This window comes from Vicugna pacos, chromosome 22 (genome assembly GCF_048564905.1).
Source record: "Vicugna pacos chromosome 22, VicPac4, whole genome shotgun sequence".
Classification (NCBI taxonomy): Eukaryota; Metazoa; Chordata; class Mammalia; order Artiodactyla; family Camelidae; genus Vicugna; species Vicugna pacos.
The window spans coordinates 17592660-17616659 of NC_133008.1; the positions used below are offsets into that span (position 1 = coordinate 17592660).

The 24000-nt window shown below is 35.6% G+C and overlaps 1 long non-coding RNA gene across 2 annotated transcripts in view; it reads right to left on the reverse strand.

Moving 5' to 3' along the window:
• LOC116285062 (uncharacterized) overlaps positions 1-24000 on the reverse strand; it is a 1093935-nt gene that overhangs the window by 1021512 nt on the left and 48423 nt on the right. For both annotated transcript variants that reach the window (XR_004194719.2, XR_012063121.1), the window contains exon 2: positions 10987-11025. This is a non-coding gene — a long non-coding RNA (uncharacterized lncRNA). The remainder of the gene's footprint in view (positions 1-10986; positions 11026-24000) is intronic.

The following is a 24000-nucleotide window of genomic DNA, read 5'->3' on the forward strand; positions in this document are numbered from 1 at the left end:
ACAGATGGGATGACACCTACCTGCACGGGTAAGGATGGACTTTACTCAGTCTACTGAATCAAATGTTGATCTTGTCCAGAAACACTCTTGCAGACACAGCCAGAAATAATGTTTTATCAGCTTTACTAGATAGCTTTACCAGCTATCTGGACACCCCCTGGTCCAGTGAAGTTAACATTTAAAATTAACCATCATCACCATTAGCCCCCAAACTTTTCACAAAACTACAGATACCTTGTCATTTAGGTTCTGGTTTAGATATTATAATTGCATTAAAATCTTCCCTGACACTCCAAAGCAAAATCATATCTGCTCCTCAGTGCTATCACACCACCTTATTTTACTTTCACTGTATTTTTTTTTCACCCTGTGTTTCTTTCATCATAAAATTTATGACTTCCTTATGGTTTTCAGTCATTTACATATTTATTTATCATATGTATATTACCACTAAGAATGTAAGTTCCATAAGAGCAGGGCCATTATCTCTGTACTTACTGGAATAGGCTGAGGGACTAACCTAGAGATGTTATATGTAAATGAAGGCAACAGATGAGCACACGAAATTTCAAGCATCATCTAGGAGAGAGACTATTTTAAAAATAAGCAAGCGAACAGATCTAAATCAGTACCAAAAGCTTAAGGAATGAAAAATAATAATTCCCCAAAGATCACAGTCTCATTTGGTAGCTATTAATATTCTATTAAAACATTATATCTACGTTATTTACCAAAAAAGTAATACTAATGCATTTATTTTCAGGATTAATCAAAAAGATAAAGTTTGAGGAAAATAAATATTGTTACAGTGAAAGTAAAATAGATTTGATGCTAAAAGCTTAAACTGAAAATCCTCAACTGCGTTTCAAGGAAACTAGATACTTACCAATTTCTTAATGGATCAAAGAACTTTTCTCCTACAACCCTCAATACCCAGTAATAAGAAAGCATATAATTATCAATATTAGACTAACAGAAAACTAGCTATTCCATTAGTATCTACCTTTACAATTCTATAATTTTCTTTCAGGATTCACACTAGAGAGACATTTATCCTCTAATGCACAATGTTTTAAACATGTCTGCAAACTCTTTGATATTACTTCCATCAGGAAATAGAGTCTATGTTCCCTCCTTCTCTTGAATTGGGTGGGCTTATAATTTGCCTGCAGCTAACAGAATGGGATGGAAGTGACACCATATGAATTCGAGGTGAGGTTATAAAAAACAACGCAGCTTCTGTCTCACTGGAACACTCACTTGCAGAACTCTGAATTGCAATGTAAGGATCTAACCATTCTGAGGAAGTCATGCTGTGAGGAAGCCCAAGACACATGTAGACACCACACGTAGATATACCATTCCAGAGTCCAAGTTAAGGTCCAAGATGACAGCTAAAATGAACCACCAGATTTGTGAAGATGCCTCCTGGTGACAGTCACTCACCCTCAAATGTTAAGTCTCTACAACTGAAGCCCCAGATGTTACTAAACAGAGAAAATCTATGTCTGCTGTGACCTTCCTAAATTTTTAACCCACAGAATCAGTGATTGTAACAAAGTTGTTGTTTTAAGCCAATGAGTAATGAAGTAATTGTTATTCACTTGGGGCATACCTTGTTTTATTGTCCTTCACTTTACTGTGCTTCACAGATACTGTGCTTTTTACAAATTGAACGTTTGTGGCAACTCTGCACCAGCAGATAATGGTTAGCATTTTTTTAGCAGTAAATTATTTTTTAATTAAAGTAGGTACATTTATTAGACACAGTGCTACTGCACACTTCATAGACTATGGTACAGTGTAAACATAATTTTTATATTCACTGGTAAAATAAAAAATCCATGTGACTTGCTTTATTCCAATGTTCACTTTATTGCAGTAGTCCAAAATCAAATCCACAATATCTCCGTGCTATGCTTGTAATAGTGATCACTATGCAAACATATAAGTTTTATCAGCATGAACAAAGAGGTCCATATAATTATGGAGTGAAGAACAGATAGTCCTTTAAGAATCCCACTCCTGGGCATATATCCAGAGGCAACTCTAATTCAAAAAGATACGTGCACTCCAGTGTTCATAGCAACACTAGATAGAACAGCCAAGACATGAAACAACCTAAATGTCCATCGACAGATGACTGGATAAAGAAATTGTGGTATATGTATATAATGGAATACTACTTAGCCATAAAAAAGAATAAAATAATGCCATTTGCAGCAACATGGATGGACCTGGAGATCGTCATTCTAAGTGAAGTAAGCCAGAAAGAGAAATACCATATGATATCACTCATACGTGGAATCAAAAAAAAAAAGAACAAAAGAGGACACTAATAATGAATTAATCTACAAAACAGAAACAGACTCGCAGACATTGTAAACAGTCTTCTGGTTACGTGGGGAAAGGGGCTGGGAAGGGCTAAATTTGGGAGTTTGAGGTTTGCAAATGTTAGCCACTATATATAAAGATAGATTTTTAAAAAATTCTTCTGTATAGCACAAGGAACTACATTCAGTATCTTGTAATAACCTTTAATAAAAAATATGAATATATGTATGCATATGCATGACTGGGACATTGTGCTGTACACCAGCAACTGACACATTATAAGTGACTATACTTCAATTAAGGGAAAAAAAAAAAAAGATCTCCATCACAAGAGCCTATCTTTCAAATAGCCAGCTACTCATTAGAAGACTCCATTTGGCCTGGAAGAACCCTACCATTGGGAAATTCTAAACAATGGGTACCATAGAGAGTATTATAGTGCTCTATAAAGACAAGAACCATTTAGAAATTTTATGTGTTCAAAGACTTTAAAAATAGAATTCTCTTTTCTACTTGGACTAAGTTGGTAATTGTAAACCACTACCTCTACTACACATTTAATATTTTACTTCTAAGTATTTCAGCCTTTAAACTATGCTTCACAAGCACAAGAAGTGATTGTGTAAAACAAGAAAGCAAATAAACAGAAACAACAGATGATAATCTTTTTCTCATTAGAACTGTTTCAACCTAGATAGAATGCTTCTAACAATTTGTATGACTGGTTGAATTTATATGGACCAAGGTTGCTTACAAGGTATTTGGATTTAGATTAAAAATACCAGTGTAATTTCTGGTTAGACTGATTTCTTTTATGAAAGTGAAAACTTACTTCTGCCCAAAGGTGGACCCTAAAAAAGGTAGTTAAGTTTCAGTTCAGGTTCTACATGGTTCTGAAGAATGAAAAATTATCTCCACAACTTAGTCAATGTGGTTAATTATTCTAGATGGATGACACAGCAAGTCTTCCAACAAGTCAGAATGTCCCCTTTTCTAACATAATGCAAAAATTACTAGATTTCAAAGATTATTTTGTGTTAGCATGTCATACCCAAATATTAATAGATATTAATTATAATATAAATTCAGTATTATATTATCTTAAATAAATTCTATTTGGATTTTGTCATTTAAATTTGAAAATACATAATTTTTCATGAGTATTTAATTCACTTAAACAATTAGTTTCTAAATTCTTTGCAATGTGTTTAAGTGGCTGTTAACAATTTTACTGAGTATTATGGACCAACACAAATACAATGTGAACCAAAAACAAAAACTGAAAATAGAATTTAAAATTTTCTAGTAGCTACATTTTAAAGTAAAAAGTAACAAAAAAAAGTAAAAAGTAACAGGTAAAATTAATTTTTAAACCTATGTAATTTAACCCACCATATCCAAAATACTACATTTCAATCTGTAATCAATAAAAAAAATTAACTTTAGCTTTTGAAGTAGATTATTTATTTTATACAAGCAGCATATCTCATTGTGAGCTAGCCTTGTTGGAAGCGTTCAATAGACAAGTGTGACTAGGGTGGACCATGTCGGAGAGCGCAGCTATGGAATACTACCTACTATGGAGCAAACCTCAGATTTAATGCATCCTCACTTCATTTTCCCCCTTAATGGCAAGATTCTAATTCTTTCAAAAACCTCAAATAATAAGTACACATATTTGATATGGGCTCTTCTATGGTAAATAAAATAAATAATTTGTTATTTGAAATAAGCCTTTCTTTCTTCTCATTAGCTTTAATTCTAAATGCCTATCTGTTACTTTAATTAGATATGCAGATTTAGGCAAAGCTTACCAAAACTAGAGAAAGACACACTAAATGTAATAAAGTAATGATTCTTTTGGCTAAATTGTCAGCTATGCAGAGGAATCTTTTCTGACCAACTTCTCTCACTGATCTCACCTTCCAACCCACCAGTCATTTCATTCATCATGTAGTCCTGCTTACATTTTTTCATCGTTCATACAACTATTTTAAAATATGCTATTTATTTAAACCAGTCTACCAGTTCATTGTTTCTCTCTGTTACTATAATAATGGTTCTGTGAGAGCAGGCACATTTCTTCCCTCATGCACCAATGCTGCTCATCATAGGTGCTCAATAAATATTTGTTCATCGAGTTAATAAATATCCTCATTGCATTTTAAAAGCATAGGCACCGTATAATGTAATTTACAGTGAGCAAATCAGCTGAAATATTGTTTATAAAGCTTCACCTGAGAGTCACTGGCTTCTTAGGCTCTCTGTCAAGGAAACAATGCAATTTTTTTGGTGGTTCATACAGTAGAATGTCCAATCCTTTAAAAGCAAGAAACCCAGAGATGGAAAACTTCACATCTGTGATCCTAGGATAAGATAAAATCCTGTCCTTTCCCCCATCTATAGTCTGGCTAATACAATGCTATTAATCCAACACACAAACATGTTTCTTTCTTGCTATTGAAAAAGCCTCTCAAATTTAATTAAAGTCAATAAAGAAATTAAAAGCTTAATGAGAGCAAGAATCCTCTGAGTGTGTTCATGCTGTTATCAGCCTGTGATGTTGTAAAAGACAGGATTATGATTTTATTGCCAGACGACCAAAAGAAGAGAAAGGATAACAAAGAGACGTGTGAAAAACCTCCTGGTGAGAGAAATCTCGGAGTGAAAACCTGTTGCGCTTAATCAAGTCAATGGATAAATTAAATACAAAAGAGGCGATTTCTGAGCATAACTGCCTATTGTTTAAAGCAAAGATGGGGAAATACTTTAAGACTGACCTAAACAAGACTGAATACAATATGAAACTTTGTAGGAAACTGTGGGATAGTGACCGCCATCCCTTCCCAAGTAATCTCTAAGTGATTAGAATTGGCCTGGATCAGAATGTAAGTATTTTTATTATTTCTCTTTAAGAATGACTATTATATGAACTAGAAATTCACTACAAACTCCTAACTTTTTGCACTCAGATTAAGACCATCCCTCAGCAGTTTTCAAAATTTCATCAACAGTGGTCAGGAGAGAGATGTGTGAACTTTCCCTGCCTCCCCACTGCCTTCAGAAGTCAGATAGAGGGTCCCCCAGATATCAACCAGTTATCACCATTTCTACCTGCTATGAAGTATCCTTTGTTCTTGTTTATTTCAGGTCACCCTAAGAAGTCTCTAACTTCACCTCTCATTTCCTACATTTCACCCCCTTAGGCTCTGGGCATCTTCTGTTTAGTCCCCTCTCCCAGCTGTCCCTGGTTCCTACATTTGCTCACTGTGCTCTGGAATTCATGGTGCATCATCTTCAAAATCCCCAGTCCCTCAAACTCAACTATGAATGTCCCCTTCATCTTGCTCAAAGGACCTCTGAATCTTTCTCAGGATAGCGCTTTCCCAGTGCATCACTGTGTTTTCTCCCACTTTCCTCACACTCCTGGGCCTAGTGTTGGGCTAAGGGTTCTGTTTATGCTTCATCTCCAGCGCCAGATTATTTCCTCTTCCTTCTCTCTAAAATGCTCTACTTTGAATCATGTCATCAGATACCACCTCATACTACTCCTCCTTATTGTCAGCTCCTATTTCTCTTGGCCTCCTCGTTTATTAAAGATTTTACTTTCTTTTTCAGATACTTTCTCAAAGACCTGTCCAGTCGTAAACCTTAGTGATAACAATTTATAGGAGATGATTCTTCTACTACTCTAACTTCATAGTACTTTGAAATCTTCTCCTCCAATGACCCTGCCCTCCAGCCCATCTCAGCCAAGTTCTCATGGATATACATATAGCAGTAACTTTCCTTATTCACAAGTTCAGACATTTATTTTCTGATCACTTACAACTCTCTTTATAGTCTCCAGAGGGTACTTTAATTCCAGCAAGAATAACTGAACTCCAACAATTCTTTCTCCCCACACAGAGAGAGAGGAGCAGGCAGGCAAGACTTGACAAGACTGGTCTCATGTTAAATGTTTGAATGTGAACCTTAAGTAATGCATTAATACTGCCTGCTGCTTGTGTTAAGTTCCCTGCCCTTACAGACAACTGTGCTGTGCCTTTTCTCTCTTTAAACCTCCAATACATTCTCCCTCAATTACATTCTCAGTTAACTATCCTGTTTCTCACTTCACTGAGAAAATCAAAGCAACTAGAAAGGTGCTCCGTAAAATTCTCACCCTCCTACCAATTTCTCTACCCATTTAGTCTGTCTTTCATCCTAATGATCCTAATAATATAGAAGAGATGTTAGCTCTCTCACCTAAGGCCTCTCACATGTGAACCAGACCCCCATGGCTTCTCACTTGCTCAGGGATATCACTCTCAGCATCAGCTTTACTCTCTCCACCAGAATGTTCCCATATCCACCTTCCTCAAGCTACCACTTCTTTTCTTTGCTCTCCTTTACAAAAGAAAAAAAAAAAACTTTGAGACAAATTCTATGCTCATTGTTTTCAGCTTTTCTTCTACTTTCACTAGGTTTTCATTCCTACCAATGACAGTTCTCCAGCCTCATATTACAAGAGAAGCAGGTGACATGGTTAACTATTCTCTCCACCTTGAAGCACTATCTTCACTCAATGTTCAGGTTATTTTTCTACCCTGGTGACCAACACTGAAGTATCCCAGTCTTTGGTTCTTGGATTTCCTCATTTCTCTTTCTGATCCACTCTCTTGGTGACTGTAGCCTGCCTCATGACTTTAAATCCTAAGATAAATACCCAACTGCTTACTGAGTATCTCCACTTTAAAGTTTAATTGGCATCGCAAAATTAACTTGTTCAAAGCAGAATCTTCGATTTCCTACTAAATACGTTTCACCTTGTGCCTTCCTAATTTCAGTAGAGTCTACTCTATCCTTTTGGTTATTCATACCAGAAAATGCAGTCATTCATTACCCTATCTCACATTGCTCATCTGACTCACAAACTTACCTTGTCGAGTATACCTTCAAATTACATCTGGATTCTGACCATTTTTAACCTTTCCCACTGCCACTGTCCTGCTCCAAAATGGATTATTTCAACTGCCCCTAAATGTCCCCCTACTTCAACCTTTGTCATCAGTCTTCAGTGTATTCTCAACACAACAGCCAAAACGATCCTATTAAAATTCAACCAATAGCCTTTAACACCTATACTTAAAACTCTCCACTGTTCCCCCACTTCATTCAAACTAACTCTTTTCAAAATCCACATGAGGTACATTCAAACATTAGTACCATTTTACAGGCTAAAAAATAGGCTCCAACAATGAGAATAACACGCTCAAAGTTACAGGCTAGTTAAGCGGTTGTAATTGACTCTTAGTAGTTTCGGTTTCAGAATCCCTATTTTCAGCCATTATGATTAACTGAAGAAGATAAGTTTTAAAAACCAACAAGATCCTAAAGCCTCCACTTGTCTGGCTCTGTAGCAGACTTTCTCTGCTACTATTCTTCCCTTTGCTCATTCCTCCTGCCACCCTAATCCCACTGCTATTCCTTGAACTGTTCAGTCAAACTGAAACACTTACACTTCCCTCTTAAACTTTCCTTGCTTCTTAGTTCACATGTCCATTTGGCACTTCAAGTTTTCTGTTCTTCCCGCCGCTGATTTCTGTGTCGTTCTCTATTATGTGCCGTGTCTTCTCTGCCATGAAAACTGTTCTCATTGTCCATTTAGTAAGTGATACCAAGATGGTGGGGTAACATTTGCTGTTGCTGCCTGTCAGGACTCTGGCTCCAGAAAGCCAGTACACCAGACAATTAATTTCTGAGACCGAGGGCTAAATCTACAGACCTTTCAAACAAGGTCTCCGAGCTCTTTCCCATTCTTAAGGTCTTTGCATTTGCCATTCTCTCTACCTGGAATGTTCCAGCTAGCACTTCTAGCCCCAGGTCAGCATCCATGTCTCTGCTCATATGTTAACTGTTCATTGAAGTTTCTCTGACCACTCTAGCCAACAGAGCCATCATCACTCTCTAGCCACTCTACCATGTCACCCTGTTTTATTTTCCTCACAGTAAAATATTTGAAAATTTCTCATTCACTTATGTCCACACACATTGATTACCTCCTCTGACTAGAAGGTAAGCTCCATTAGCAAGAATCTTGTTCACTTTGATTTCACACCACCTACATCAAGAGCCTTCACTAAGAAAGCGATCAATAAATATTTTTCTAATGCATGGATAAATCAGTATTTTTGTCTCTCTTGACTTTAATGGGTAAAAAAACAGCAATCAGTAGGGCAGTTTATGCATTTTGTCTGAACTTCAAAATTGGTAGAGAAACATTTACTCATTCTCTATTATAGTTAGTATATGTATACTAAGGTTTATTCCCAAATTTTCATAGTAGGATATAAATAAGACAGGTATAATTTTAGTAATTCTTCTAAGACAAGTACTCAACAGTCTTATTTTTAGTCTCTTAGTCTTAGCCTTTAGTAGTATAAATTTTCTAAGAGCAGTAGTTTGCTGTTTGTAGTCATATACACACACACATAAATACATATATGTATATACATGCATACACACAAACCACACTTTTAATTACTTTTGGATCACTTAGAACAGTCCCCTTCCCATACGGTTATTTGGCAAAATGTTGTCTGTTTTCTTACAGTTCAAGGTTAGATGAGAAGAAGCAAGCTGTCAAGCCAGCAAACAGACCACACAAGAGAAATATGGGTATTAATAAACGCCATAATTCATACCCTGACACCTTGGCATGTCATGCCCCAGAACATCAGAAGGGCATTCTTTGTTCTTAAGGAAGATACTAAAGCTCTAATCCTCTACAAGTTGATCTGTGGATGGAAACCTGGCACTCACTGGAATACATGTGGGTGACAAAACAAACCAAAAGTCAACGCTCAGCACATAACATTCAAAGGAATAGAATGTGACGTGTAAACCTCTATTTCTTAAACATGACAATATTATTAATTTCAAAGTTGCACCAGCCTTAATAATAATAATAATAATAATAGTAAGGATGTTAACATGGATCAATAAAAAACAATGACTTAATTTCCTTTTTACTTACTCTAATTCTCTTTTTTCACCCTGATTTAGCTAATTCTTGTGCTATAAGGCTCTACGTGAATGATCTTTAAAATCATTTTTAAAATATTTTTAGACATAAAATAGAATATGACTTATCCCAGAGAAAGGAAAAACTTATATTCACACAGAAACCCACATGTAATGTTCATAACAGCTTTATTCACAACAACCAAAGACTGAAAATAATCTAGATATCCTTTAATGAAGAAATGGTTAAGCAGACTGTGGTACAACCATACTATGCAATAACATTCAGCTGTAAAGAGGAATCAACTATCAATACATGCAATTTGTTGCATCTCCAGGGAATTAAACAGAGTTAAAAAAAAAATCAGCACTGTCAGGGTTACCTATTGCATGATTCCACTTACACAGCACTCTTATCATGACAATATTTTAGAAGAAAGAAGGGAAGAGATTAGTGATTACTAGGAGCTAGGGGACATAAGGAAGGTGGGTCTGGCTATAAAAGGCAGGCAACAGGAAGGACTCTTGTGGTAATGGAAATGTTCTGTGTATTAAACATATTACTGTCAATAACCTGGTTGTGATTTTGTAATATTATTTTGCAAGATGTTGCTTTGGGGAAAACCGGGTGAGGGACACACGGGTTTCTCTGTGTTAGTTCTTACAACTGCATGCAAATCTGTAATTATCCCAAAATAAAAATAATCTAAAATGTGATAAATACTGAGATCAATATTATCTCTCATTAAAGCATGAAAACCTGAAAATAAACTCTTTTAGAGTATTTGTATTTTTCTTCAACTTCATCCTGTCAGACCAATGTTTTAGACCATATATTAACAAGACAAATACTGATTCAAAACTAAAGGTAAGCATTTAAGTACTTAAGACTATGCTGTATTTCATTTCCAAAATTTTACTCCTTTTGCTAGAGGTGCGTCAAATACACGTGACTGGTAACGGCACATCAGTTATATCGCCTTACATTCAGATGGCCCAGGTCAGTGGATCTTTCGAGTTGGAAATTTTGTGTTTAAATATTGTTTCTGATCTTTCTGTAAGTTTTCTGTTTTTTCTTCCTAGCATTTTAACATTTTTAATTTCAGGATAGCTGTTCCAAGAAAGAAAGTGTTTAGCATTTGAAATTTTCAAACAAGATTATGAGTTCCAGTACCTTCTTAGTAATAACATAATCTAGAGAAAATAATTCTCCTGCTCTGTGATTGTCTCCTTGGCCATATAATGGGGCTGATACCTACCTCTTAGGTTTACCAAGAGGAAAAGCGGGAATGCTCACTTCTGACACATGACAAGTGATCATTTTATTGATCATTAACGCATCCCTTCAACAAATATTTTCTATAGGCCAGATGTTCATCAATAAGCAAGCATTCTGGCTCCCCTAAAAGGTATCTTCTACTGGAAAAAATGAGCAGCAAAGGTTTAAATAAATAAATACACCAGGTGGTGATAAGTACTGTAAAAAATAAAACAGGTTAATGGGGAAAACAGTGCCTGCAGAAGAGGAACAATCTACTTTCCTCAGCCCTTTAATACTGGATATTCAACTTACAAAGACAGATAATGTAATGCAATAAACATGCTATGATCATTTTTATAAAATTTTCATTGACTAAATGTCCTTACCTTAAGAAGTTCTTCAAAAGATTTCAAAAGATGATTTCCCTGGTGTGGAAAAAAAATTATTAAAATTAGAAATAACAAGTATTACATTGTATGATATTTAGGTTTCATTTTCAAATTCAGATTTTATTTTTTCACCTTAACCATACTTAATCAAATAAGAACACTGTCACTCTCTGAACAGTTAGAACACTTATAGATTTATTGTAACAATACTGGCCTATTACCAAGTAAAAAAAGTACAGCAACCATACAGGGTGAAAATCCTTAGACAGTTTCCACTTCTAATACTAATCATTTAACTTGCATTGGCCTCAGTGTCCTCTTAACATCATGGAATTTGCTTCAGCTAAACTACAGCATATCTGAAATTCTAACTATGTTCAAAGCTAAGCCAAAGTAATTTTAACTAGTTTAAAGAAAAATTTTATACATGTTAATTTTGAGATGCTAATTGCACACATACACACACAGTATCAAGTTGTATTTCATGTATCTCATGTTTAAATTGGAATTTGAAGTTATTGAGTAATTTGCAACTATTTAATTTCAATCAAGAGAAGAACATATTTTCCTTATATTTTAATATTCTGAACACTGGAAGCCTGAGATGAAACAGAAGAAAGAAAACTAATTTGTCCCTGAGTGATTTAAATGCTTTTAAAAGAAACTTTCACTCAGAAAATATTTCTCCACCATTACTTTTTTCAATCCTTACCATGTTTTTTCCACTGCCATACTTCAATTTAAATTTGGAGTACCAACTTAGAATTGAGCAAAAGCAATAGATTTCCAAAATCAGAGGCTGCTGTGAAGCACTTTCAATAAGGGAAGAAAAACAAATGAATTACAGCCAGCATTAGGCTCTGGAATTGAAATTACAAGCACTCTGAGGAATAATTATAGTATGTGGTCCAAGGATCCTGCTGCTTAGGTCCATTAACATTGCAGACCCTGCTGAATTATGAAAATATCCCTAAGATCTAACATTTTTACAAAAAGATGCCAAAACCAAATCCCCGAAATACTCCCTTGATAAATTTAAAAAGGTTATATAAAGCTCAATATTTATATTGTAGTCTTAAGAAAACTTTGAGAGATACAGATATATTTCACATGTTAAAAATGGTGAAATGTCTGGCATTAAAATGAACAGGCAGAACAACTGAAAACTCCATTAAATAGATCTGATTTTAAATTCCATCACCAACAGAAAATGACTCTGGTACTCCCAAAGTAATAAAGCCCGGAGTTCTATCTGTGCAGCTCAAGAATGCAGACCTGGGGCAGGTGAAAGTTACAGAAAGGTTGATTTCATCTTAATACAAGGAGGGGAAAATGCTTCATGAGAAAGAGCGCTTCCAGTGACTAAACGCATTAAACAGAAGAAAGATAGCTTTGTGTCAGCCATTCCAGAAAAAGTTTTACTAGAGGGTCTCAACACTTTTTTTAGCCCCACACTTAAGATTGTAAAATTCTATGCTTCTGTAACCTCTGTAGTGACCTTGTAAGAAAATCTGAGATGCAAAACACATCTGTTCATACTCTTTAAATGTAAGTCCCTATCAAGCATTTCTTTAAAAACTTGCTATTCTCTTCATGAATGTATCATAATCACTTACCAGTAGACCCTCACCTTTGGAATTTCCTAAGTTTCAAACATGCTTTCCCTACCCTGTTTCCTAGTAATTCTTGGGTATACTGTAGGTCCTAGCTCTCTATTACCTTCTCCAGGAATTCTTTCCTGTCCCTCCTCCACTATGGAGACTAGGTTAGGTGCCCTTCTGAGTATCCACGGAACATGCACCCACCCCCACAGCACTGTTCTTCATGCTGTGTTGTACCAATTTCGCTCATTAGACCGTAGGCTCCTGTAGGCAGTAGCTATGATTACAATTAAATGTATCTAAAAACTAGTCTTGTGAAAGCACCAGCTCCAGAATGCTGGTATGACTTTAAAAAGGTTTTTTGAGATAAATCTGGGGAAAGCTGGTGATGCAGAAGTTAAGCAAATTTATTTACTGAAGGACATCATGGAGCCATGAAAGTATTTTATATTCTGTGAATTTATTAAGAGGGTAAGTGGATGCAGAATTTCTCACCACTATTTTGCCTCAGATTCATTTTGTTTTCATGGAGCATCTTATAAGTCTAGGGTTCCTTCTCATTTATTTTAGAGAACACTGAATTATTTCATTCAACAGTTCCCTGGATAGTATCTGGCACAGAGTAGGCATATAAGAAAAACTAATTATATTAGTTATTAAAGTGTATAACTGAAAACAAGATTATACTATATAGCACAGGGAAATAAATCCAAGATCTTGTGGTAGCTCACAGTGAAAAAAAAATGTGATAATGAATGTATGTATGTTCATGTATAACTAAAAAATCGTGCTCTACACTGGAATTTGACACAACATTGTAAAAGGACTATAACTCAGTAAAAAAAAAAGTTAAATAAAAAATAATAATAAATAATAATAAAGTGTAAACTAATTGGCTTTCAGTTGTCTTGATAAATGTTACTCTACCTACCCCAAATTATTTGCTAGATTAAGGGAACTTTGTGATCATATTTTTTTTTATTCTGATTGCAGGAATCCTATTTCTGGTATACTTAATCATGTAACTTCTGTCAGAATAACTCAGGAGCTGGAGACATTATATCTACATGAGGCTGTGTGTTTCATTATACAGCACAAATTCTTTTCATTGAACTTGCTGAATGCTCCTAGCGTTAGTGCACTGATTGGAGTTCTTCCTTTTCAAACAACTAACAAAAGTCTGCACTTTCTTCTACACAACACTTCATACGGATTCCTCTTAGGTTTCTCCTGTTTGAGCTAAACATCTCCGTTCTCTTATGCCTACTGCAGCACGGTTTCCAGGATTTTCAAGTTGACAGCTATCTTATTATATAATTTTAGTTTATTGATTCTGATATATTCTTTCAAAGTGCACTTCAAGTCAAGGTAAGACAGAATTTTAATGTTTTGGAAAGATGCCATGGCTCACTCTTGTGTGCTTTATTTCACTCACATTACTCCTGTTGCCCAGAATGCTTTTTCTTCTTCCCTTCACCTTTTCAAACATTATTTACCCTTTGAGATAAAGCACAATTCACTGCATGCCCAACTATTTTAGCTGAAATTTCTTCCCTTCTGCTCTCAGACATATCATTTAAGATTCACAGTCTGCTGTCACAATTCAGCTTCCGGATTTTCTGTATTATTCGCTGAGGTTCCATGTGTACTTTTCCTCATCACTAAGAAGTTATAAGAATCGTGAGGGCACATACTTTACTTTCTATTTCTCTAGAGCATTTCGTAGGGTTCTCCCATACATGAAAACTATTGATTAACCAGTTGCCTGAAAAATGTCAATACACATCTAAATGCAGATTTTTACAGCGATGGCCCTCATGAAGTCCCTTGCTCCTTGGCATTTAGAGGGCTCAGGTAAATGGCACCGGGCCAGACATGGTCAGTTGGTATGCGGAGTGCTTTCTACCCTTCCTGTCTTCTCTTCACTGGAAGGGAGGATGGCGTGCAGAAAGCCTGAAAATGACGCCTAGGTTCTCTCACCCAGTTCCCTAGTTGACTCTATAAATGGGAAGTACTGGTAGGAATTTAGAAGGCAGAAACAAAACAAAAGTCACTCTGTTTTCAACTCTCAAAGTAGCACGAAGACAGCTACTAGGGAAGTGCAGACTCCAACAGGTTTAGGTACCCAGAGTGAAGGTGGAAGCAACCCCATGTTAGCAGCAGTGCTGCAGCTGAGCTGTGCCCAGGCACGAGCAGTTCCCTGATTTGAGGTAACACCCACTCTTCCCCTTTCCTGCCCATCTATCACTTTTCTAAATGTTTCTCTGCATTCAGAAACTCTCAGGGCGTACAAATGGCCAATAAACACATGAAAAGCCATTCGGGAAATACAAATTATAACCATAGTGAAGTACAACTTAATCATCACCTGAGTAGACACTCAGAAAAGACAGTAATAAAAGGAAGAAAATATTAAGTGTTGACGAGGATGCAGAGCAACCAGAATTCTCCCACACAGCTGGTGGGAATGTAAACTTGTACAACCTCTTCGAGAAGCTATTTGGCCACCTGCGACTGAAGGTGAACATGTGCAATCTCTATGACTCATGAATTCCTTCTCTAGGGATACGTTCATCATCAATGTGGGCAGATTTTACCCAAAGAACATTTAATTGAATGTTCATAGAATACTACTGGTAGTAGCTGTAACCTGGATATGACCCAAATCTTCGTCAGCAAGAGAAGGATAAACTGAGGTATGTGCACATAAGGCGATACTATATAGCAATGATGACTGTCTAGGATTACTGTATGTGCAACAATACGAATGAATCACATACTGATGTCAGCTACAGGAGTCATATTATCAAAGTGCACATACTGTATTAGCCCTTTTATATAAAATAAAAACAAAAGAATTCTCTGCTGTAAGAAGTTAGAATAATTGACTACCTTTGGGGGAAAGGAAAAGAGGGTCTACTAGGACGTCAGGGATGAAGTTTCTCTACTGGGTGCTACTGACAGGGATATTAAGTTGGTGAAAATTCACAGGTGTACAGAAAAGTCACGTATTATACCTCAATACGTTTTCCTAAAAGTTCTTGGTCTACTTCAGACTTTGTCAGTGCATAGCTGGAACAATATCACCCTGGAGAAACTGAAACCAAGTATTCCAAACATTTCTTTTGCCTATTAAAACAAACAAGCAAACACAAATAAAGGTTCCTCAAAATATCTAACTAGAAAAAAATATTTAATCAATCATTTGTTTGAAAAACCTACAATGGTTTCTGTTTTCTTGACTTAATGCAAAGAGATGGAGCTTCCGTATGCTTTCCAAGTTAATCTACGAATTTCCTATGTACTATTTCAAAATCAGTTTAATCTTGATTTACACAAAATAACTAAAAAATTCCAGGACACATCTGTTAAAAAGCTCTGCCAAAATTCATGAAGTATTGCAAATACTTTAAAAAAAAAAGACTTTAGCAATATGTCTTGGTATTCATTTCAAGAATTAAATCATCACAGGCATTTTTGCTTCAACTACAAAGAACTATTTGTCTTTCAAACAATACACTCCACTCTTTAATGCTGCTATGTTTTTGCTTATGATGATCCCTCTACGCCTTTTCTTCCGTTTCTCCTTGGGAAATCATGACTAACCTATTAAAACAAGTTAAAATATCACCTCTGTGAAGTTTTTCTTTCACAGACCATAGTGCTGCATACTACACACATGCAGGAAACATTTTCTTCATCATTTTTTGGGCCCAAATTTACTTTTTACTATTTGGAACCTCAACAAAATTTTGCTATTTTAGAGAATACCACATAATGAAACCAACATTGTTCTATCAATTGTGAGCCAGGAAGACAGAATCCACTATCCTGTAGGGACAGAATCATTTCTACCTAACTTTATCACATGATACTTGCTCAGAGAGAACCTCATCTGAGGCATGTCTGCCTCCTCATAAAGCCTTCAGGCACAGCTTTTCAATTTGGCATTTCCACTCCCAGAAGAGCCTAGTTTCATCTGCAAACTTCAAGATTTCACTGGGCTCTGTCTCTTCCAACTCATTTATAAGCCCATTCGATAGTATCACTCCCTAGTGAATCCAGGGGAAAATTCTGTAAAAAAGCAAGAAGCACTTTACCGGAAAATGTAACTGAGGTCCCTGGTGTGCATATTTGCATTGAACAGCAAGCACACACTTTGGGTCAGCACTGCCCAGTGGAACTTTCTGTGATGATGGAAATGATCTAAACTTGTGCCGTTTAGTATGGTAGCCATATGTGGCTGCTGAGCGCTTGAAATGCGGTTCATTTGATTGATAAACTGAACTCTGAATTTTATTCAATTTTAATTTATTTAAATTTTAATTTTAATTCACGTAGCTCAAGAACACAGATGTGGACTGTGAGATGGAGACACCAGAAGGGGTGGGAAGAAGCTGGCCAATTTCCTGGTGTGCTCACTGGGCTAAAGAACAAAGCCACTTGTTTCTTCCTCATGGTGATGTATTTGTGACAACTGGTAAGTTGAAAAGCGCAGGAATCAAGAGTTGCAGAGACACACTCTCAGTCTGTTTTAGCAATAGCTAGAAAACACTAGGACATGAAAATAAAGCTTTTTGTTATTTTCTGTTGTCATCTTGGAAAAAGAAATCACCAAACTGTTCTCCTGGATTTTTCTAATAAAGGAATTTGGTTTTTTTTTTTAATTTTTCTTCATACTTCAATTGAAAGTTCCAGGAGAAAAGGGTAAGTTTTACACTACATCCTCCCACCACTTATCTTGCATTATCAAATCCAGTTGGAGGTATGAAAAATAAGAACAGGAAGTCTGAGAAATAGTATACATAGTTCAATTCAAAATCATCTCAGCAAGAACATAACTCTTTCAGCTATTTTTTGAGGAATTGAGAAAATGAGAAAAAAAAAGTCTGATTACACTCAATTAACTGATGCATTACACACATTTCCCCTAAATTATATGTACTATTGATATTACTCTAGAAAAACTAAATAGGAAAGATTAGTGTTTAACAAAGCTTTGCAGGACAGGATGATTTTGTAAACATGAAGGGGGAGAAAATAACAAAGTTCAATGAGTCCAACAACATGAATAGCATGCTCTTGACAATGGTCAATAAGAAACGTGTCATGAGGGTCACAAAGCCAGAGAATTAACTGGTGACTATAACAGTCCATGATTTAGCATGACTTAATAGTCTTTCCAAGCTCTGATAAGGGTAGAAAAATGGCTAAAATGGAACTTGAGATAGGTTAATTCCTTAACGAGACTAGAATAAAGGGAGAATTACAAAGACAATGTTTCAACAGTGCAGAGTCAAAAGAAAGGGCAGAAAGATGAAACAGAACAGAGAAAATTAAAAAGCAGAGTACTTTATAAATCAATTATTTCCCACAGCATATTTACTTGTTTTGAGAAGACAAACCTAACCGCACCACAATGTACTTTAATTTATCTCTCTTCTACAGTACAATTTCTCCAGCCATAATTTAAAATTTAATTATATTCTTAATTAGCCATTTCTGCTCAAGGAGTGGTATGTCCCTAGAGTGGCAGAATACAACTATTCACTCACCACATTCATACTGATCATTTTCCATATATTACTAGTGTTCATTGGCTACACAGGTGACTTCCAGCTGGGTGATCATAAAGACTTCAAAGTGGAGGTGGGATGTAAATTGACTGTGATGGATGGATAGGAAATCTGGCAAAATGACTGCGTGTCCCTTCACTGTTACCCCTGGGAAATCATCCAACAGACCCACCCAACAATTATTTATTATTTAATTTTCTAGGATATAAGTTTGTTCAACATATTATCAGCTACTATTTAGGGACCAGACTCTAAAGCTGATTGTTAACTTGGAGATTTTTATCTTGTATGACAGTTACCAGCTTTGTATTTCACCTAGGAGCCTTATTCTAACATTTCTCCTTCAATTCCTATGCTTATTTGGTTCCTCAAATACTCTTCGAATTAGCTTCACCATCTCATTGATTCCCTCATTAGTAAGTTAAATAAAGCTTTGGCATGTGCTCATTTTGTACTTACATTAAGGTCATGTATATAATTTTATAAAAATTACACTTTGACAGTAGATAGGGGTTTAAAAAAAAAAGAACAAAAGCAGTCCAGGCGGAAATAATTGAGTAATAAAATGCAAAACTGATATATAGAAGAAAGATCAAGGAAAATACTTTTTTCCCTCACTAAACTCACCCACGATCTACTCTGGATACAAAGAACAGCTTGCTGCAATGGCAGTGGGTAAACTACAGTTAAATAAACCAAATATTTCATCACTATATTACAAGAAAGAAGCCTAACACAAAATAATGACCAAAAAGAGTCAAAACTAATTTATGCTGTTAAAGTAAGTGATTATTCTTGCAGAGAGAGGGAACAGTAGCTGAAAGGGAGTCTCAGAGTACCCAGTGGGGCGCTAGTAATGCTCTCTTCATGATCACAGGTATATGTATAGTTGATGAAAATTCATCAAGCTTAAGTGCATTTTCCTGAATGTCAGCTATACTACAACAAAAAATGACCATACATTAAAAATGTCTGAAAATGTTCATAATAAAAAGAACGTACAGTTTAAACAAAATTCTGGCTCTGGCACAATTTCCACCGCATCACAGTTAGATTTGCCTGTTTCTGACACTACATGCATGATGTCTGCATGATCCAGTTTCTTTCCTGAAGAACTGTCACCATTTGTGCACTATGTCATCTTCCTGTAAATATGTCATCTTCCTGCATGAACCACACTCAAGATGTATAACCTTAGAATTACACTTTCAGCTTCTTTAAAATGTAACAAGTGAATCCAAACATATTTGACTAGAAATATAAATGAAGAAGCTTTCTAGTATTCTTTGGTTTTCTCCCAGTATTTCACAGCTATCTTGTCACAACTGATTTGACAAAAGTATTTTTGGAGGCAGAAACTTGTCACTTATTTCCAAAGTATACAACTTATTTTTCACAGGAAGAAAAGTTATTTTTAATTTATATTTATCAGTTGGTTACTGCGTAAATTAATTTTTGTATTTGTAATAGCAGCCACTGTATAAACAGTTTTGGGTACAACTCTCTCTTTGTAATTATAGTGCTCAACTGGTTGAAGAAAAGAAAGTGCAAATAGCACCTGGCCTATCTGTGTGTGCAGAGTACATGATGGATACCAGACGTATCTTTTAGGGAGGAGGATGGAGAGCATGGCTGCATCTGGTAAACTGGTTAAGTGGAGGTAGGTTGAGTGGAGATAGGTAAAAACATTTCTGCCATAGTGCAGTTCTGGCTGTAGGAGTATAAAGAGCAGAGTTTGAAATGATGTTTATAGTTATTTCAAGAACAGATTATGGAGGGCTCTAAATTATAGGCTATTGTGTTTTTGTATTAGTTTTATCGCATCAAGAAACCAGGGGAAAATTTTGAGCAAGAAAGTGACATAGTTAAAATCTGCTTCAAATAACCTCATCTGGAAGTATCACATAAACTGGAAAGGATAAAAACTTATCAGCCCATCCCAGGTATAAAGCTATGAGAGTGGGAGATGAGGAAGACTGAAATACATACTACAGCAGATGTGCCAGCAGTGAAAATGGCAGAGCTTAGAAACCAAATCCACAAATAGTGATACATTATACAAAACAAGCAGGAAAAAATATTTTCTTTAACTCACCCAGGATTTCTTCTATGAATGAAAATATTAATAACTGATCAGTATTCAATTTCTTCAATGATATTGGCCAAATGTGGCAGTTCAATTATCTATTTATGTCCAACCAAAAATGCAGACACATGCTCTTTAAACATTGTTTTCTCCAACTTCATAAAACTGAGTTGTTCTGTGAAGTATATTTGTTCATGTTTTCTTTTTCTTCCTTAAACATAATAATGGTACATTAGCAACTTTTTTAATGAATTGCTTTACTCAAGTATTCAAATACATTGGTATTATATTCTATTATCAATTAAGGTAGAAGGATTACTTTTACTCATGTGACAATTAAAGAATGGTGGGAAATTTTTTTACAAAAAATACCGGTGTGTTTTTCCAATGATTTCAAGTATGCTTCAAGAACAATTAGGCAACTACAATTCCAGTTAGAATTAAAATTGTTCAATGTGTGGTATTATAATCTCACGAACTAAAATGGAACATACAAGTTGATGATACAATTTTAAAAGAAGTCTGTCAGGGTCAAATAAGAGAAGACCCTGTTTACATTTTAAAAGGTTTTCTGGAACAAAAAATAGGTAGGCAAAATGCCCTCCCTACACAACACTGGGCTCCCAGAGGGTACTTCTTAAGTTGAGTTTAAGGATGTTTATCTTTCATTACCAATGCTTGTACTGTCAGTCTGTTAAACATTTTAGAGTTATGTCTGCTCAGTGCACTTTTTTTTCCAGCAAACTAAATGCAACATTTCCATAGGAATTAATCTTGGTTCGCTAAGAAGAGATGGAGTGCTACTTTACTTTACAACTCGTTACTCCTAGAGAAGAGAAGTGAAGGTGTAGGAGGGAAACCACTGTTCTTAATCATTCCCTAACAGGGCATATATGAGCCTGTGAAAGGGAAAACAGAACAGTATTACTCTTCTGCTTCCTTTATTATCAAAAGATGTTGCCGGTCCCTAACAGCCAGACTCCTCTGAGCTGTCAGGGCTTCACCGAGAATGAATCATGCCCCTCTAGAGCCCTGTTTTGTAAGCAGAATCCACTAATAATAGTGACCTTAATGGCTGATTTGGGTGCTTACAATGCACCTGCATCCTCAATGGGCCAGCCAAGAGCAGCAGCAAGCGGTGGTGGGCTCTGCTGAGAGCATTCAGGCGTCGTTAACGGATCATTGAGTCAACAGATCATGACAGCTCCTTTGGAAAACGCCAGTTTCATGTTAGCACACTCTGCCCAGGGAGTATGAGAGAGACTGTAACAGCCCACAGTGTGACTTGAAGAAATTCAAGAGGAAAAAAGGATGCATTTCTGCAAAGTCAAAATAACAGATTATCTAAGAGATTGCATACCAATCTTAAATAAACAGGGACCACTGGGGCAATGGAAAAGTACTTTAAAATACATTTTTGGTGTTATGATCTCCTTAAAACATAAATATCCTTAACAAATAATCGAATGAATAAATAAAAGTTAACAATCAGTTTTATTTTAGATGTTTTAACTATGCAAACACTTTTCTCTCCTTTACTAAGTGTTTTTTATTGTTGTTTGGGTCCCCTTCTCTGAAATATCAAACCACACAATACTTTTAACTCTTGCCATTTTGTGGACAGGTCTTGTTAATATTTTAACTGTTTCCAAGGTATTTTTTAAAATCCATGTATGGAGAATTTGTGCTAAGCCCTGCAAGTTAGGACTAACATGGAGAGGTTCCTCTGTTCAATCACTTGTACACCTCTTGGTTTGCCTGAGTGGAAACCTGCAATCTTCCACTTTTGTATATTAAACATAGTTTCCATGATTAATATTTCAGCATGGGTGTGTGAAGGAGAGCTAGAACTACAGAGTACCTGACTCAAACTTCAGGAAAAGTTTACTACCTTTTCCTAACAATTTAATATTATTGGTTTAATAATAGCAACCATTAACAGAAGGCTGCTACTGACTGACTGGCACTGTACTAAGTCTTTCAACATACTATTATTGTAATCACATTCTTTTTATACCTGAAATAACAATATATATATATATGTCTATATATAAGGCATTTTCCCCATGTTATAAATGAGAGAAGTGAGAGAAGGGTCTTACCTACTCTCCTACTCCTAAGAAGTTTCATGCTCCCAGCCTGGTTTGACAGTGAAGCTTGTGATTCTGAAGCAGGATTTACAGCACAGTTTGCGTTCTACCCTCTGTATCAATGCTTTAAAGCAGTGGTTCTCAAACCTGAGCCAGCATCAGAATCACCTAGAGGACTTGTTAAACCCCAGTTCGCTGGGCCCCACCCCTAGAGTTTCTGACTCAGGAAATCCAAGGTATTACCAAAGAATTTGCATTTTAACAAGCTCCCAGGTGCTGCTGATACTGCAGGACCACACACTGGGAATAATTGCTTTAAAGCCATGTAAAAGATGAAGTGAATACTAGTAAGTCTTCCTGCCACCTGTTCAGATTAATCAAAATATGCCCTTTCTTGCAGCAATGTGTTTTATTATCTTGTCTCTTCCTGTAAGAGGATGCTGATATTAGGGTTAAAAAAAAAGGGGGGGGGGAAGGCAGCTATGACTCTAGGTATAAGCAATTTCGTTTAATGTTTAATGAAAATCTTTCAAAACTTTCTGATGCACTAAGTGGGGTGACATGAGGGTTGAGAATGAGGAAGTATGTTTCCTTTTTATTGGACCTTGGTCTTTGTTACTGATGTTTTGTGCTTTCCTTGCTTTTACATAAATGAAATGGTACATGCTAGTAAGTAGCATTTCAACTTAAAATATGTCAGAAGATAAAGATTTCGTTTTTCATTTTTACAAATACGACATTAAATTCTTAGGACATGAGTCTGTTTATGTACAGATTTATATACAAAGCAATACTATACAGAGAAAGTCTATTTCTGAAGCAAATTATTATTAGGCTCAAATCTATATACCGTTTTGAAGGGAGGCAGCTGTCTTGTGAGAAAGCACTCTACAGCAGATGCAAACTTGCTATACAATAGAAGCACTATTAAGTGCGCTACTTAGCCATAAATTTGAAGGAGAAGTTTTTGGACTATTACACGTTAAATTTAATACATCACTGTTAATTTTTAAACATCTAATAATCTTTTTAGAGATATGTCACTGTAAATGCGTCAAAGAAAAATAGTGTTGAATTGTTCTCTACAGAATGATTAGTGCTTGTTGCTTAACATAAAACCTGAAAAATTAGAACGTTTTTTGGTACGTTTAATACTACAGGATGATATTTAAAGAGAAATCTATTTTATAGATGAGATTTCTTTGCAACATAAACAGTAATAAGTGTTGTTTCAAGGATCAGGGTCAACACCTTGACAACTGTATGCTTTTAAAATGAGTAGATAGACTATAGTGCATATTAGTATTACTACTTTATTTTTGCACCAAAGATTATGTGCAAAGTAACTTAACACTTTGGATTTTCTTTTAACATTATTTTTTTTTAAAGTTTAGCTTTAAAGCCTATTAAGGTTTTTTCCCCGTTTTATTTCCACTCATTAAGAGTTTAGTGGTTTGAATTTTTGTCTTCAAATAACTTTCATGAAATAAGTAATTTTATGAATTTGCAGTAATATTGTCCATGAGATAACAAATTATATTTTCTCTCCTTTTTTTTTTTGCTTGTTCTTACTTTAAACCGATCATTTAAATGTTATGAAACCAATTCTTTCACCTCTCAAGTGCTGATATAATACAACAAAGAACTTAACAGAGGTT